Here is a 14,929-nt window from a genome sequence, read left to right as displayed (position 1 = left end):
GTGGAAACTTCAGGGTTCTTTGGAAAGTCAGTTGTGTTGGATGGTGTTTTGCTGGGGCAAACACATGAAGGAGTGTTTTCCTGAAGTGGACTCAAGGTGAAAGGCTAAGGCAGATTCGTGAAGGAACATTTCGCTGAAGCAGACACTGGAGAGAGGATGTTCTGCTAAAGCTAGCACGTGAAAGGACACGCAATGAAGGACTCTTTGCTAATAACATGCATGTATTGGCCAGCCTTACGTTTCATAGTTGAGCTCCATTTGTCAGGACTCCGTAGAGAGGACACATCAAAAACCTTCTGGAGGTGTGCTGCAGTTTCTTGCTGCTTCAGTGGACTTGGGCCAGTTGGCAGAGTGATGTCAGCTGAGACAGACGCATGTACTGAGGCAAGACCAAGACCGGTAGAGGACACGAGGTGTTTGGAGGGTATACATAGCACTCGATGGACAGTGAAGGAGGCTGGGTTAGGCTCGCTTATAGAGCTAGCTGTGCAATGCTTGCGGGTCTCATGATCGTCACATCCCTGAGAGAGACACAGCAGAAAACTTCTCCTGGCATCCCTCTGGGTCCCTCCCGCCTGGCTGTCTCTGCCAGGAGGTGCTGCTGATTTGAGTTTGCTCTCCCAACTCTACCAAACCGGACTCCCGGTGCATCCACGAAGTGTTTGCGAGTGGATCCAGCTGCCACTGCTGACCTGTGAACTGAACTGCTGATTTCCAGACAACACAGACAGGAGTTGCTCCAAAGAACCTTTTAAACAAGTCCACTTCCCCTGTATCCTTTCTTTCCCACTTCCTCTGGTAGCTGGTGGACTAAAAGAGAGGTTAAAGTGTTTAAGAATCATCATTAAAAATAGATTTTGAAAAATTAAAGTTAGACAAAACCAAAACAACAAAAAAGAATATTCAGAACCATTTGTTGTAAGAAATTTTCTGCGAGGGAGAGGGGTGGGCTATATCCCCTTTTACCCCTAAATATCTATTGGGGGTTTCTACCCGACTTTTGCCCATATGGTTCCTGAGTAAATGACAGAGACACTACAGTTTATTAAGCAGCTGTAGTCACTATGCTGGGCAGGTTCTGATCTATGCTAATCCCTTCACCTGTTAAACCCATATAAACACCTGTCACTTGCCAATCTATGTCTTTCTGGACTCTTCTCGTCCATCAGCCTATCCTTTGGGTGTCCTTGGCCATGTGTTCCTGGTCCAGCTCATCTAACAGTGACCTCTTTCTCTCCTCTCCTCTCTTCCCTTCTCCCCACCTCTGCTCTCCTGTGTGGTCCTCCTGAGACTCCACACTTGATTCTTAATTCTACCTTCCTATCTTGTCTGCCCAGTTGTGGTGTGAATAGGCTTGGCCCAGGGAGAGGCACTATTAGGTGTGGCATTGTTAGGAGAAGTATGTCACTGTGCGGGTGTGCTTTGAGACCCTCCTCCTAGCTGCCTGGAAGCCAGCCATTGCTGTGGGTCGCCCTGGTGCTGTTTGTATTCTGATGTTAACTCTGCTTCTCTAGAGAGGCTGCCCCACCGAGGAGTGTATCCCACTGGGGTGATTTCATGTGAACTTTCTCTCGATTTTAACTGGTCAAATAAAAGCGAGAGCCTGTGATTGGGCAGTGGAAGGGAAAAGTGGAGCTGGACGTTTTAGAGAGTAGAGGAAGAGTAGGGAACAAGAAAGGAAGAAGGACAGAGGGGAGAGGTGGAAGGAAGATGGAGCAGAACCACATGGCCTGGAGTAACTGCAAGTAACAAGGGATCTCATAGCTGGGGATAGATTAATACAGTAATAGATTAGACATACAACTTATAAATATAATAACTGAGTTGTGTGTTTTCATATGGGCTTATTGGGGTAAGAAGTTACCACAAGTCTTCTCTTTGCCTTCAGAACAAGATGTAGAACTTTCGGCCCCTCCAGCCCCACTTTTGCCTGGATGCTGCTGCTCCCGCCTTGATGATAATGGACTGAACCTCTGAACCTGTAGACGTTGTCCTTTATAAGAGTTGCTTTGGTTACTGTGTCTCTTCACAGCAATCCAGTCATAGGGTCCAGCCTTTTATTAACCAACCAGGGACCACTGGGGAGCAGTCTTTACAATACATTGGTTAATACAGTGCCCCAACATCAGGCTATAGTCTGGTTAGGGGCACAGAACTCAGCACCTGAATACACAGTACACAAAATGAATCCCAACAATCAGTGCTAAGCCTGACATCCTGTGTTCAGTCCCCAGAACCTACATGGTAGAAAGGAGAGCTGATTCCCACCGTTGTCCTCCGAACTACCATTGGCAGGCAATGGGATGTGAATGCTACCTCTCCCCACATACCCGAATACATTGTTTTTGGTTTGTTTTGGTTTTTGTTTTAAGACAGAGTTTCTCTGTGTAGCCCTGGCCATCCTGTAGACCAGGCTGGCCTCAATCTTGGAGATCTACCTGCCTCTGCCTCCTGAGTGCTGGATTAATTTGTGTGCCACCTCAGCCCAACATGAATTAAAAATCAGAATATATAGTATTCACTGTGCTGTTCACGAGGAGCACCAATCTTTAAGATGACATTATGCTTCCTAGAATGGCTTGAATGAAAGAATCTGATCACGTTGTAAGCAGAGTGATTGCAAAGGGACCACGGCTGGCAGACACTGCCAGTGACGTGCATAGGTCATAACCTCATTGAAGACTGGTGTGAGACATTACCCACCACTCAGGCATCTGCTTGCAGGTTATTTACCTAGGGAATATGTCCGAACGTCATAGAAAGGCTAGCACAGCTTCATTTGTAGTACCGAAGGCCATTCAGGGTGAGTGCTGGCCAAGCTGGTGCACAGATTGAATCCCAGCCTCTAGGAGGCATAGGAGCTCTGTCCATTCAAGGCCAGCCAGGGCTATGTAGAGAGCCCCCACCTCAAACAAGCCAATAAAAAGTTCACGGACAAAGGAAGGTCCATCTTTGAAGTTTGTGAGGCTGCCTTCTGACACGGAGCTCCGCAGCCAGCATTTGTCTCAAGGTCGCAGTATGTGCTCAGGGCTACATCACAATTATTACCTACAACCGCTCAACCTCAGCCAGCCACTTAGGAATGCAAGGCCACGGCTGGAGAGACGGGACTTCCAGAGCACCTGATTGGGAATCCCATCATCCAACACAGCGACTCATAACCGTCTGTGACTCCCCTTCTAGGAGAACTGACATTCTGGACACCAGGAACACACGTGGTGCACAGACATCCAAGCAGGAAAAACATACGTGTAAGATAAAAATATTTTTTAAAATGACGTCCTTATTTAAAAAAGATGTGAGAGTAAACTCTGGCCGCTCAGAAGGGATCAGTACTGCTCTGCATTAGGAGTGAGACAAACAGGAGCCTGCTTACTCACTTCACTGTGCACGGCTGTGCACTGTTGTAAGGCAGGTCTCTGAAACACTGCAGTACAGAGAGAACATCTTGTGTACTGCGTGGATGCATCACCTGTCAGTTAAAAAGCCTATGGCCTGCGGCTTAGGCAGGGAATAGAAATGGGACATCTGGGAGGCAGGCAGGGCGTGTGTGTGTGTGTGTAGGGGCAACAAGATGTGATGAGAAGGATTCACAATCCCTGAGCACAGGTCACCAGCCCCGTGGCAGACTGTAAGCTAGAATGGGATATTTGAACTTGTATCTAGTCAGAGAAGAACCTAGCTGTATGGTTAAGGTATTTTTGAATATATATTGAGTGTGAGTCTTATTTCTGCGAGTATGGGGCTGGAAGGTAGAACCAGGCCTAATATCGACATTGAATCTTCAGATCCCAGACACTTAGTCAGTGTTCTGTTGCTGTGAGGAGACCCCATGAACACAGCAACTCTTACATAGGAAGCCTTTAACTGGGGTGGGCTCAGTTTCAGAGGTTGAGTCCGTTAATCGACACAAAGCTATCTGGCAGAAGGATGAATATTACTGTGTTCCCAAGGCTGACACATGGCAGAGAGCATGGTGGAATTCAGGCTGACACAGGAACAGAGTTCTGTATCTACAGACAGCAGGAAGAGAGGGACACTGGCTTGGACACTTGGAACCCCAGGTGACACACTTCTTCCAACAAAGTCATACCTGTTCTAACAAGCCTCCTATCCCATCAGGTAATTCTACTTCCTAATAACCAAACATTCAAATATATGAGCCTGGGGGGTGTGTGTGTGTGTGTGTGTGTGTGTGTGTGTGTGTGTGTGTGTGTGTGATTTCTAATCAAACCACCACATCAGGTTCTTAGACCAATTCCCAGGGTGAAAGAGCAGCATGGTGAGGTGTAGCAGGAAATACTAAAATATGCATCATCCCACACTACACAGGGCAGGGCGGGCCAATGACACCAGAGGCTGTTCTCATCATGCAGACTCTCTGGCTCAGAGCTCCTGAAATCTCTCCACCTGACTTGCTATGTCCCCTGGGGGGGGGGGGGAGGTTGATGTCACACTAGGCCAACGCATCCAAATTCTGTGACTGGCTTGTGGTGCCCTGCCACCTTACCTTTCTCTGGAACTCAGTTGAGTCACTGAGAAGGAAACAGCACACAATCTTAGTTTAGGATCAACAGGTAACATCCTGATTAGTAAGCCATACGAAATTAAATCCTCTGGTAGCGATCTAGTGGATCCACCATCTAACCAGGGGCCTCCAATTCATCACATCTTGTACCCCAAAATCTTTTCCTCTAAAAAACCAGCAAGTCTCTCTTCTCCTCCCCCCTCCAACCTGGAAGTCCCGCCTACTCCTCGCCCAGTGATTGGTCCCCTGAAATCTTTATTCATTAGGGGAAGGTCCTTGCCACAGTAAGGGACTACAGACTTTCTCCAGGAGGTCTGGAGAGGGTTTCCAGGGTGAAGGTGAGGGGCAGTTAATATATGCAGTTTAGTCTATGTCAGACTCTCTTGTCAGAATTGTGGGGGAGTCTGTTAATGTGAAAGCCTGAGGTAACATCAGATGTGTTGTGTGATACTATTCCCTGGAAAGACATGAACGAACAAACTATAACACAGATCTACTCACCCCAGATAAGGAACCAGTGGCAGACCAAAGTGTGGGTACCACCAAGGTCCAACTTGGTGAACCAATTAGTGTTATTGGGATTACGAATATGGGTCAGGGGTTATTTATGGGAACAAAAATGACTCAAAAGTGACTTCATTGCCCAAGCCCACTCCAGCATGGGTGACAGCTGATAAGTGCTGGAAATGCGGAACACATGGCAAGCCTTTGGACATCTAACAGGTTGGAACGTGTCCTTTTCAGGTGCCTCAGCTGCCGTTTTTTAAAGATAGTTTAGCCGGTTGCCGCATCTACCCGGTGTTGGTCTTACAGGCAGTTTGGATATCTAGAAATGGTCAAGCTGGACTGCAGGGTTCCTGGAGAGTCAGTATTACTCAAGAACTTGTGAAATTGGTTTCCACCTGCCGGAAAAAGTGTAGGCTTAGATTTTTTTTTCAAACCCTACTTTTAATAATGGTTCTTAAATGTTTTAACCTCTTATCTAGCCCACCGCCCACCAGAAATAGTGGAAAAGAAAGGTTTTTAGAGTCCAGGGGAAGTGGACCTGTTTAGAAAATGTTCTTTGGAGCAAATCCGATCTGCGCTGTCAGAAGATTAGCGGCTCAGTTCTCGGGAATCACCAGTGACAACGATACCCTCACAAACACTTCACACCTATGCCAGCAGTCCAGAAACGTCGGGGTAGCGAACACCAATCATCAGTGGTGGCAGGACCTAGCAGGGACAGTCAGGCCTCAGCCAAATTGGCACAAGTCAGCAGGAGCTACCAGGACCAGCAGGGACAACCAGGAGAAGTTCTTGGTCGTGGATCTCTCAACGAACTGGAGATCAGTAAAACCAAAGATGAGAGACCAAACGAAGTACTGGACAGCTAGCTAGGTACCTCCGCACGCCCCTGTCACTGTCCATTGAATCCTGTTTATGCTCCCTCCAGACATCACGTGTCTTCCCATGGGTCTGTCTTAGCAAAGTACCACGTGAGTCTTTATCAGCTGACATTCCTCTGTCAATTGACCTAAGTCAGAGGAAGTGGCAAAAAGCCACCAGAACACCACCAGAAGGTTTTGGTGCATTCCTGTTCACGGAGTCACAACAGATAGAGCCCAGCAATGCAATGTAAGGTGAACCAATGCATGTGCGGTGTGTGGTGGTGCAAAGACTCCCTCATCACGAGTCCTTGCACACGCTTGCTTTAGAAAAACATCCTCTCACGTGCGTGTGCTGCAGTGAAACATTCCTTCACGTATCTGCCTGAGCAAAACAGCCTTTCACCTGTGTCTGCTTAATGAAACGCTCTTTGACATAACTGACTTTCCAAAAGAAACCAGACGTTTCCACTTCAAAAAAAAAAAAAAAAAAAAAGAGTAATTTCTCTTACTTCTGGCAGAAGGCACACATGGCCACCTGTGATTGCATATCAAAGCCCATGCTGGCTCTAGGACCCCTGCTTTATACTTCAAAGCTAAGACAGCATCCTAGCCTTCTCACCTCCCCAGGATTCCCTCTCCTAGATACCCCTTCGTTCTCTTTGTAAAGGCAGGGCTTTTACTCCTCCTATTCCCCTTCTATTCTCACTTCTCACCCCCTTCCACTTACTCTCTTGTTATCTTACTCTCACACTACACTCTGTTCTCTGTGCCTCACTGTCCTACACTCTCTAGCGTTCTCTCCCATTTCCCCACTTCCTTTGCCCCAGCCATGTCGTCCGCTGGCCATCTTCAGTCTACTTCTTTCTCTCTCTGCTCTGGACTCTTCCAGATGTCTCTGGCAGCGCTCTCTCTCTCTCTCTCTCTCTCTCTCTCTCTCTCTCTCTCTCTCTCTCATGTCTACAATAAAATCTTTAATCCTATCATGACTAGTTGTTCGCAATTTCTTTATTGCACCCACTCTCTCACAGCTGTGCTGGAGCCCGCTGGCAGAAGTCGAATGGTCCCTGAGTGGGGAGTGAGGGTTAGAGAAGAAGAGAGAGAAGACAGGGAGACAGAGACAGTTTCAGGAGGACGGTCAGTGAATCCCGCAGCCCTGAGTTTCGTGAGCACATCCTTTTTATACCCCACAGTGCTGTGGGAAGCAAACCTCCAGGGTAGCAGAAACAATTGCTGACATTTACACAGGATATCTCTTCTTATCCGGGCCTCCCTGTTCCTTCCACCAAGGTCAACAGAATGTTATGTTCAGCCCCTCACCTTGAGCCTCAAGTTTATCTCTTCCCAATGCTGCATGTGCCAGCAAGCCAGGATATCTGTCTGCCTGCAAAACATACTGCCAGGCCGCAAACCCTGACCTGTCTTGACCTTGCCTATCGGGCAGACTTTTTTTTTTGGTTCTTTTTTTTTGGAGCTGGGGACGAACCCAGGGCCTTGCGCTTCCTAGGCAAGCGCTCTACCACTGAGCCAAATCCCCAACCCCAGCAGGCAGACTTCTATTCTGCTTCAGAAGCAGGCAGATGGCTCCTGACACATCTGGAGTTGAACATCAGGAAGGGTCCACAAGAGACCCCTCTCCAAGGGGCCCAGCTCTTGCAGGTGGCTCACCAGAGATAACTCACTCAGACACAATTTACAATCAAAACCTTTATTCTAACTAGTCGATATTACACCCAGGGATTTGGGGACCTAAGCGTCCAGAACACAGGCAAAAATAATATCTTGGCTTCTTACTAGGCAGCTGCAGAAGCAAGCAGTTTAACAGAAGCTGAGTTAAGCAGTTAGCTGGAGGGTTTCCACCCAAACAGGCAGTTTAAAAGAAGCTAAAATAAGTTAGCTAGGCAAACCTAACCTTGCGTTATTAGAGTAGAGTTGGGTGATTTTTCCCACGGCATTCTCCATGATGGAGAGCAAATTCTAGTTAAACCTGAAATGGGCTCGGCAAGAACCAAAGCCGATCTGAAGGGAAAGGGTTTCCCTTACGGAAGCTCTGCTCCAGCTGCCAGGGAAGGTTCCCAACAGAAATGAACAACTGTGCTGGGTCTGTGGAAAGGGTCCCCAGCAGGGGTATTGTAGCTCTGCTCCCAGAGGCATCCCAGCAGTGGGAAGCCAAGGAAAGTCACACCACACAGCAAACTTCACAGAGAGATTTATTGGGAGGGGAAAAAGCCCAGGAAGGAGGCTGCCTCTGAAGTGGGAGAAGCGGCAGAGACTCGGCAGAATGCAGAGTTTATATAAGGTTTCTTGGGGTGCAGAACTTTCCAGGATGGCCTTGGATTGGAATGTTTGTGTGGGTCTGGTCATTGGAGCAAGCTTAGAGACTGGTGAGATTTTTTTTTTCTTGTAGGGTGGAGCCTGGCCACTAGCCCACCTCAAGGCTGGAACTGCTCTTACAGAAATTAGCCATTAAAGCTGTTAGGAAAGTCTGGGGGTGGGGCCTGGCATATGAAGCTCCTCCAATGGGAGCCTGGCCACTCCCTACCCTGAGGGATTACAAAGTATACAAAACTTACAAACTTTATTTACAAAGTTTACAAAGGGAGCCCCGGCCTCTTGAGTTGTGTGAAAAGACAAGATAAGGTATGGATCATTTGTTTCTGCTGGCTTCTGCCACTCACCATTTTAAACTCTGAAATTCTAGACTCTGCCTATCCTGCTGCTTCTTCTGCACCTGCTCCAACCACTTGTCTCTCACGGCCAACTTGGGTTCACCTCGGAGTTTCTGCTTGTCTCCTTGGGGTTTGAAGTCTACAAGGGCTACAACAGTCATACCTGTGGGTCAGGCAGCTTCTCGCCCTATTGGACAATCGTCTGGGAAGGGAAGCCTCTCCTCTGTAATTTGAACTCTGAGAAGACAAGACTCCTGGTCCACTTGGCTTGGAGATGCACCAGATGGAAATGTCCCCAAAGGACACTCACCACTTTCTCTCCTATCCTCCTTTCCCTCCCATTTGTTGTCCCTTTTCCTAAAGTCTCTCCCAGCTCCTCCTTGCTCTGCCCTTGACTCCCTCCTGTAAGTGTTACAGCTCAGATGGAAATGTATCATGACAACCAGGAGCCAAGGAATTACACAACACGCCTCACACAAGAGATTTATTGGGAGGAAAAAAAAATCCAGGAGGGAGACTGGCGAGAAGCAACAGAGAACTGCTGAGAACACAGTTTATATAAGGTTTCTTGAAGGGGTGGAGAGATAGAGCTTTTATGGACGGCCTGATTGTAGACAGAATCTGTGGAGTGTGTGGAAGCATCGCCTGTCAATAAATGCTGACTGGCCAATAAGCTGAGGCAGGAAATAGGAGGTGGGAGTTTCCGGAGAGAGAGAGGAATTCTGGAATAGAGTCAGGTGTAGGGAGAGATTTGCCTTGAAGGCTGATGGAAACAGTTGGGGATAACTGAGGAGAGGTAACCAACCACTTGGCTGGACTTAGAATAAACAGCATAAGTTAGTTACAAGCTAGCAAGATCGAGCTGAAGCCTTGGCCTAGGCAATTATTTGTAAATACTTCTCAGAGTCATTGTTTCAGGAACTTGAGCTTTGGTGGAAAAGCCTCCAGTTACAAATGGTGTCCACTGTCAGACATAGAATTTAAGCTTGGGAAAGTCCCACATAAAACATGCAAATAAACACTTCCCAGAGCAGTTTCCTAGCTAGACCGAAGATGCCTAGCTATTTTTTTTTTTTTTTGGAGCTGGGGAGCGAACCCAGGGCCTTGCGGTTGCTAGGCAAGCGCTCTACCACTGAGCTAAATCCCCAACCCGATGCCTAGCTTTTTTAAGAGGATGTCTGTGAATGAACTCAGCTGCCAGAGCTGCTGCCCCTATGGTCTCTCTCATACCTGAGCCTGAGGGCACAGTGGCTGTGGTTTCTCCCAGGCACCACGTGGTTCCAGAGAAAGGTCAAAAGGTGCACTAGAGAGAGCTAGATGGACCAATTGGGTGCCTAGGGGGAGAATCCTACACCACCCTAAGAAAGGGACCGACCGGAAGAGGGCAGAACCGGAAGCCAGCTGCCTGCTAGACTGAGTTAAAGGGGTGGTGTTGAACCATCTGAGGAGTCTGCAGATTTGCCAGGAGCTGCAATGGGTCTGAAAAGCCCCAAACTTCAAAACTGGAAACGTATTAAATTTAAAAACAGTAAAAGAGAAAAGAGACTAAAATGGTAGAGATACAAGAAAAGGAAGAAATGAAAAATAAGACAAACCTTAGAAATAAAATTAGACAAAAACCCTATAAATAAAATTGAGAAAGAACTACGATAGAGACAGAGGAAGGAAAACCAGCATCTACAGCAACAAGACTGGAAAGAGGCAGTCTGTCTCTGCTAGAACACCTAAAATGACTTTCCCAGCCCTGTTAAGAGAATTAAAGGGGATGAACGAAACCCACAGCGTTGTCAAGAATGTTGGTGTCAACCTATAGCGACACAAGACTGAAGGAGATTGGAGGGAGCAATAATGACCTATGACTTACAGTCACCAATCCACCAAACAGATACCAGTAACTGAGCCATGCGAAACTGTAAAATCCCAAAAGATAGACATTTGATGACAGCCACCTTGGCTCAATTACAACAGCTAACACGGTGGAAAGACGAGGCTTCAGTGATGGAGCAATGACTAGAGGCATCGATAATGTCAGGGGTCAGTTACCGGGTGAAGGTCCGAGTTCTGAATCGAGAGTACGGACTACCCTTGATGGCTCTGTCATAGAGCAACGTCATCGTACAGTAGCCTTAAATGCTTGGGACAAGGTTGAACAACGGGGACGAGCTGAATCATTTGCAAAGATAACCCAGGGTTCAGACGAATCGTTCACTGGCTTTTTACAGAGATCAGCTACAGCGCTGAATAGAGCAGGATCAGATCCAAATGCTGGAGAAATTTTGATTGAATCTTTAGCTTTTGAAAATGCCAATGCTGGGCTGGAGAGATGGCTCAGTGGTTAAGAGCACTGACTGCTCTTCCAGAGGTCCTGAGTTCAATTCCCAGCAACCACATGGTGGCTCACAACCATCTACGATGGGATCTGATGCCCTCTTCTGGTGTGTCTGAAAACAGCTACAGTGTACTCATATACATGAAATAAATAAATAAATCTTAAAAAAAGAAAGAAAGAAAGAAAGAAAGAAAGAAAGAAAATGCCAATGCTGAATGCAAAAAGTCTATTAGACCATTAAGGGCCAGGGTCACACCTCTTTATGAGTGGACTAAAACTACTGAGGACATAGACTCTAATTCTCACAGTTTAGCTATGGTTGGAGAAACAATTACAGGAGATATAAAAACACAAAATGCTTATTGATGTGGCTATCAGAGTTCAGGTCATTCCCTGAAGGACCAGAGACAGTTTTAAAGATACATTCTTCAATGATGATGATGATGATGATGATGATGATGGTAAATTCATGGAGAAAGTCTCCGGTGAAGTGTAGAACATGTGGAGGGTATGAACATAGGTTCATAAATGTAGTTATCCCAAGATATTTGAGGCAATTCCTTAATGTCAGGAAACTGACTAAGGGACTTCGTTCAAGGCCCAACAAAAACCAACATGAGTCATTTTGTTTCCTGACCATTCTGAAAAAACAACTAAAAAAAATCAAAGCCTGATAGGACAAACAGCTGCTCCTAACTTAAAGAAACCATTTCTCAGAGACAGAGGCACTCTTATGGACAAAACAAGAGATTCTAAAGATACCCTCCCCCCAAAAAAAACAGCTATTTTTTTTCCTTTTTTTGGAGCTGGGGACCGAACCCCAGGGCCTTGTGCTTGCTAGGCAAGTGCTCTACCACTGAGCTAAATCCCCAACCCCCAAAACTCAGCTATTTTTAAATGGATTAAGTGCATTGGGCCAGAAGATCAAATAGGAAAATTAGAGCCATATGTGGCTAACATAGACATAAATCTATGGGTAAAAGACCTATTGCAACACTGGGAAGCACAGATTAGCACTCCTGTACCTTCAAAGACAGGCTGTCAATGAGAAGTTCCCAATAGGAAATGTTACTGCAGACAGACTATCCATAGGTAGGATACAATAGAGGCCAATTCTCCAACTTCATATGGGAGCGCCACTGCTGGTCGATTCGCAGTTGCCCTACCACTAATGTAGCGAACTGACAAGCCTGTGTGGATAGGAAAATGACCTATGACAAAAGAAATATTACAGACACTAGACCAAGAGCGGCTGGAGGTTCAATACATAGAAAAGTCCACCAGCCCTTGGAGCTCTCCTCCCTTTGTCACTAAAAAGAAATCAGGCAAATGGAGGATGTTGACAGATCTAAGAGCAATTAATAAAACCATTCAGACAATGAGCTCTTTACATTGCCTTTATCCCATTGCCTTCCTAGTCACCTAAGGCGTGGCCTATCATAGTGATTGAGTTAAAAGATTGCTTTTCCACAATCCCGTACATGAGCATGATAGGGAAAGGTTTGCTTTCTCAGTACCTACTTTCAATAAAATTGTCCAATAAAGAGATGTCACTGGAGAGTCTTGCCACAAGGGAATGTTAATAGTCATGTCTTTTCTACCAGGGCCAACTCTCTCTCTCAGCCTCAGCTAATAATTTTCTTGGACTATTTAAATTCATATCACCTTGCTAACTTTGAAATAAATTTCAATTTATGCCAATATTTTTGTAATACAGTCATTAGAAATAATTCATAAGCACTTTCCTCAATCTATAATTTACCTTTTTGTGGATGATATCTTACTGGCTGATTCGGATACAAATACCTTAGGAAAGAATGTTTGACAAAGGAAAGAGAATTTTGCCTTGCTGGGGATTATAAATTGTTCCTGAAAAAATTACAAAGAGGAGATTCTATTAATTATCTAGTGTATAGATAGGTTTACAAAAGATACAAATCAGAAGAGAACAATTGAGAATTCTTAATTCTCAATTAAGAATTTCAAAAATTGTTGAGAGAAATCAATTGGATAAAGAAAGTCCCAAATTGGATTAACTACTCAAGAGCTAAGTAATTTATTTCAAACCTTACAAGGCAAACTTAAATAGTCCAAGAAAATTACCAGCTAAGGCTGAGAGAGATTTGGCCCTGGTAGAAAAGAGATTACAAGATACACACATGGATCATTTGGATCCAAAGATTGCTTGTATTTTAGTTATTCTTCCTTCTATTCATTCTCCCACAGGAATTCTTATGCAGAGAGAAACTTATATCTTAGAATGAATACTTTTATCCCACAAACTTGGCAAAAAATTAAAGACAAAAAGGGTTTCTGAATTGATTCTGAAAGGAAAGGTGAGGCTTCGTCAATTAGCACAAAAAGATCCGTCAGAAACTGTGGACCTTTTACTAATGCACAGATTGCCTCATCGTTGGCAAAAAGTGAACACTAGGAAAGGACTTGCAGTAATTTTGAGGGAGAAACAAACAAAAAATGTCCCCAAAGCAGGAAACTTTAGTTTATAAAAAGAACTGATTGGGCTCTCCCTTGTGTAGTTAAAGGGACACCAAGTTCTGGAGCCCCTACGTTCTATACTGATGCAAATAAGTTAGACTATAAGTCAGAAAAATTAAATAAGATGGCCCAGCGCCCTTATAACTCAGGTCACAATTAATGTTCTATGCCCTTCTTATCGTACTATTAAAGTTTCAAGAATCTCTTAATATGGCCACTGACTCTCCATATCCAGACAGATGTTCTGCACACAGAGACTGCTGACCATATCCAAGATGATTCAGTGTTAACCTCAGCATAGTTCATTCATCTATAACAGATAGTCAGAGATAGACATCGTCCATTGTTGGTAACACATATCCGACCCCATGTGGGCCTTCCGGGGCTTCTAGCAAAAGGTAATGATGTTGATCGGCTATTGATAGGAAATGCACTAGGAGCTTCAGAATTTCAGAGAAAAAAAAAACCCACCATGTTAAGAGCAAAGGTTTGAAGAAAGATTTTCCATTCCTTGGCAACACGCCATAGACAGATACATACTCAGGATTTCAATGGGCAACTGCTTTACTTTCTGAAAAGGTTGACTTGGTAATTACACATCTATTAGAATTTATGGCAATTATGGGGCTACCTGTACAAATTAAGACTGACAATGTTCCAGCAGATATCACTAGAAAAGTGAAGGAAGCTTTTGCATATTATACCATAAAGCATATTACGGGTTTACCACATAATCCTACAGGACAAGCAGTTGTAGAGAGATCTAATCGTACTTTATAGAAGATACCAAACAAACAAAAGGGGGTAACCAAACCCCCGGAGATAGACTTTATAGTACTTTATTAACTTTAAACTTCGCGACTCTAAACAACAACAAACCCAGCTGCTGAGAGGCACAGGACGATGGGAAAGGCTGCTGAGCTGAAGCAGGCTGTTTATATGAGGGATGTCCTAACTTCAAAAGGGAGGAGAGGAAATGTGTTCCCCCAGACAGAAAGAAATCAAGAAGAACAAAAGAGGAAACATGATTTGCTGATCCCCCGATCCCCATCTGGTAACTGCCCCGGGACTGGCTGAGACATGAAAATGTCTCCAGCCAGGACTTCATCTATGCATAGCAATAAGTCTCGTTGGCTACAGAGTCCTCATGACGTACCATGCCATCCTTTCAAATGGCATTGACAGAAATTTACATTACCGTTTGGTTATACAATCCAAACTTACTTATAAAGAAACAGAGAGCAGAGAATCTTGACTGAATTATGCATCGGGCACATTCCACACGTATGCTACTGCAGAAGTGTATATTATCTGTGAAGTTTATACGCTCACAGACACCAGTGAAGTCAAGGCAGTTCTGACAAGATTCACCCTTGGGGATGCTGATACACGGAGACATATTTATTTCAGCATCCTGCTTGATCCTACCTCAGACTGCCTCAACACTGTTTCCTCAAAAATCTGTACCCGGAATCATTTCAAAATGGCTAGCTAGATTGTCCAGCCTTACAGAACTTCAGTCAAGCCAGGAACTTTCTCA

Source organism: Rattus rattus, chromosome 11, assembly GCF_011064425.1.
Source record: "Rattus rattus isolate New Zealand chromosome 11, Rrattus_CSIRO_v1, whole genome shotgun sequence".
Lineage (NCBI taxonomy): Eukaryota > Metazoa > Chordata > Mammalia > Rodentia > Muridae > Rattus > Rattus rattus.
This window is presented reverse-complemented; position numbering follows the sequence as displayed.